Below are 4,204 nucleotides of genomic sequence, written 5' to 3' on the forward strand. Positions count from 1 at the left end.
GGCCGCGCAGGGGTTGTGGACTCAGGAGCCTACCAAGGACAATGGCATAACCGGGTGAGACCTTGCTCCTCAGTGCTGGGAGAAGAGCAGGAAGAGCAGCTGGGGGAGAGCTGGGCCTTGGCTTCAGCCGATGGTTGATGTTAATGCACAGGGACTTGGCACTGTGAGGTCTGTTATTTCACATGAAACTTGCACATTTAGAATAGTAGCAAATAAATCAAATTAGAACATTGCACCACAAACAAAACCCCTTGGTGGGCCAGATTTGTACCTCGAGTGGGATTTCTGCACAAGGCCAGAGTAATCAGGGACACTTTACCAGCGCTGGGACATAGGGCCTGGCCTGGGAAAGGGATGTGGGCACACTCAGACAGCCCATTAAAGAAAGACAAGTCATAAAACTCAAAAGAACCTCAAAGTGAGGGAGATTAAGAATACTTGGAATAATGGAAAGGCTTGGCTTCTTCAGGAAAATCTATAGTCAGGGTCCAAGGACACATGTTGCCTTAAGATATATATGTGCCTGTCTGTGATGAGCCACTCAGGGGAAACAAAACTCCCTTCTTCAGGAATATATAGAGCTTAAAGGAATTGCTTCTAATTTATACCAGAAGAAAAAAATTAAGTCAGAAAAAGGTAAGAATAAATCAAAATACTGAGTTACAGAAAGAGCTAGCTCACGTGTTTCAGTATTGCAAGAAACTGAACAATGCCTTCAGGAGGCCAAGCCGGAAAACACAAACCCAGTCAGCCACAGCTTGATTGCAGGCAAACCAGGTCCCAAGAGTCCGCCCTTACTATAGTTAAAAACCTGTGTCTTTTAAATGGTAGGCTGATGATGTTGTCTAATCACGGATGGGTCCAGGATATTAAAATGAAGTGGGTTGGGAAATCAGTATTTTTTGACCACCTACTATGTGCTAGACCTTGTGTGTGTGCTTCATATATGACAACTGTTTTAGTACTCACAGCCTCCTTATGAGCTAGATAATTCTTATCATTACAATTTGACAAATGAGGAAACTGAGACATGGAGTTATCCAATGACAGAGATCTGATAATAAGTGGAAGAACTGCACTTTAAGCCATTTATGTATGTTAATCATAGCAGCTAACACTTCTTTCCTCCTCCCAGGGATCTTTGTGCGACCTCTGAGCTAATACCTTTCAGTATTAACTCCAGCCTGTCTTTAGGGGGTTGTGAAAATTAAATGAGATGGTGCGTGTAAGCATGTTACACACTGACCTGCCCAATAGTTGTCATTAATAGAAGTAACTGGATCTGGCATTCAGAAGGCTCTGATGACTGTAAGATCACATGATAGACAAGAAGAGGGACTGGCACAGATTGCAAATGGACTGAGAAGTGACTGAGAGATGAAAAAGAAGAGGCAGCCAATGTAGATCATTCCACAGAAAAGTTTGGTGTTCAGAATTTGTTTTTAAGAAATCTGATTGCCTGACTAGTAGTGGCACAGTGGATAGACTTAGATCTGGGATGCTGAGGTCCCAGGTTCAAAACTCCGAGGTCACTACCTTGAGCGCAGGCCCATCTAGCTTGAGTGTGGGGTTGCTGGCTTGAGTGTGGGATCATCAATATGACCCTATGGTTGCTGGCTTGAGACCAAAGGTCACTGGATTAAAGCCCAAGGTCGCCAGTTTGAGCCCAAGTTTGCTGGCTTAAGTCCAAAGCCACTGGCCTGAGCAAGGGGTCACTGGCTCAGCTTGAGCTCCCCCATCAAGTCATGTATGAGAAGTAATCAATGAGCAACTAAAATGGCGCGACTATGAGTTGATACTTCTCATCTCTCCCTATCTTTCTCTCTGAAAAAAAAAAAACCTGATTTACTATGATTGCTATGGACTGAATCTGTACTCCCCAATTTACATGTTGAAGACCTAACTCCTCAATGTGATGGTGTTTGGAGTTGGGACTTTTCAGGGTAATTAGGTCATGAGGGTAAAGTCCCCATGATGGGATCAGTGTCCTCATAAGAAGACACACAAGAGGCTCTGGCTGGTTGGCTCAATGGTAGAGTGTCGGTCTGGCGTGCAGGAATCCTGGGTTTGATTCCCAGCCAGGGCACACAGGAGAAGCGCCCATCTGCTTCTCCACCCCTCCCCCTCTCCTTCCTCTCTGCCTCTCTCTTCCCCTCCTGCAGCCAAGGCTCCATTGGAGCAAGGTTGGTCCAGGCACTGAGGATGGCTCCATGGCGTCTGCCTCAGGTGCTAGAATGGCCCTGGTTGCAGCAGAGCAACACCCCAGATGGGCAGAACATCGCCCCTTGGTGGGCATGTCGGGTGGATCCCGGTCGGGCACATGCAGGAGTCTGTCTGACTGCCTCCCCGTTTCCAACTTCAGAAAAATACAAAAGGGAAAAAGAAAAAAAAAAAGACACACAAGAGAGATGTCTCTTTTTCACCACCTGAGGACACAGCAAGAAGATGACCACCTGTGAGCCAGGAAGAGAGCTCTCACCAGACATCAAATTAGCTGGCTCCTTGATCTTGGACTTCTCAGCTTTCCCACTGTGAGAAATAAATGTCTGTTATTTAAGTTCCCTAGTCTATGGTATTTTGTAACGGTCTGAGCTGATTAAGACAGTGACTGTAAGTGGAAGAGGACAGGCTGGTGGTGCAAAAAGGGACAGGGCATGCCGGTAAGTGACAAAGCCCCCAGGTCCTAGAGGAAAGGATGTCAGAATCCCAGGTGAGAAGTCCAGCCCTGGAAAGGGGTAAGGATGTTGCTTCTCCTGAAACAGGGGAATGAAGCACACAGCTGGAAGACACTGGTAGATTGTGATGTAGAAGAAGGAAAATTCAGGGACTCAAGTTTGACTGATCCTAATCAAAGTAGATAAAATGTAGCTTCTGAAATGAGAGAAGGAAAGGTGCCGAGGGTGGAGGAGACGGAAAAGGTGGAGCACGGCGTCCACGGGGACTATGACCACAGCAACCACACACCCCAGATTTTCTGGCACAGCCCCAACTTCAATATTCTCTAATATCAATATTACCTCGCATAAGTACATTCATATTAACACTGATACTTGTCAGACTATATGCCCAATTTGGGATTCAAAAAACAAAACAAAACAGTTCGATCAACCCAGGCTGGATAAAAGTAATGATGAACAGCCTAAAACGAAGCTGGGATTAGATTGACCAAATGCACTGAATCTATCAGTAAGCCTGGCTGACTTTCTCTAGCTCCACAGAACAGCCCAGGGAACCAGGAACCAGGGAGGGCTTCTCAAGAAAGCCATGGTGGAAAACCAGGCCTGTAGGATTCTGCGGCAAAAACGGGAATGCAGGTACAGGGATGGGAGCACCTCTGTTTCTGTCCTGTTTCGAGTAGAGACGCTTGCCTGACCAGTAGTGGTGCAATGTACTGAGTGTTGGCCCAGGATGCTGAAGGCCCCCATTTGAAACCCCGAGATCACTTGCTGGTGCACGGGCTTGCCAGCTGGAGCATAAGGTCACCAGCTTGAGTGTGGGATCATTTCGATGGCCCCTGCCTTATGCCCAAAGGTTGTTGGCTTGAAGCCCAAGGTCACTGGCTTGAATCCAACATCTCTGGCTTAAAGCTCAGGTCACTGGCTTGAACCCAAGGTTGCTGGCTTGTGCCAGGGGTCACTGGTTTGGTTAGATCCCATCCTCCATCCCCTCAAGGCACCTATGAGAAGTGATCAATAAACAACTAAAGTGAAACAACTATGAGTTGATGCTTCTCATCCCTCTCCTCCTCCCCCTAAAGAAGGGGGGAAAAAAAGCAAAGAAGCTTAACTTATACCCAAGATTTCTCTAAATGTATTCCCCATGGTTAAATAAACTTTGGAAGCACTGCATATATATATTTTATAATATATATATATATATATATATATACACACACACACACACACACACATATTCACTAAAGATTTGTATTAGAAATTAGTGTGTTAAAGGCTCTGAGAAGTCTTGTAGTAAAGAAACTTGTCAAATAATAAAAAATGCATTTTAACATAACTGCTCTCTTGAAAAACATGATGGGTAGTTGGAAGGACTACTTTAATAAGGTACTAAGGATTGGGGTGGGGTGGAGTCTGTGAGGGACCTGCTTTAAAATTAGCAGATGGTCTCAAATGTCCTCTACAGAGAGTGGGACCACTTAACTACGGGACTTTTGTTTTACTGAATGCAATATGCCAACATTTGGGGC

This window comes from Saccopteryx leptura, chromosome 5, assembly GCF_036850995.1.
Source record: "Saccopteryx leptura isolate mSacLep1 chromosome 5, mSacLep1_pri_phased_curated, whole genome shotgun sequence".
Lineage (NCBI taxonomy): Eukaryota > Metazoa > Chordata > Mammalia > Chiroptera > Emballonuridae > Saccopteryx > Saccopteryx leptura.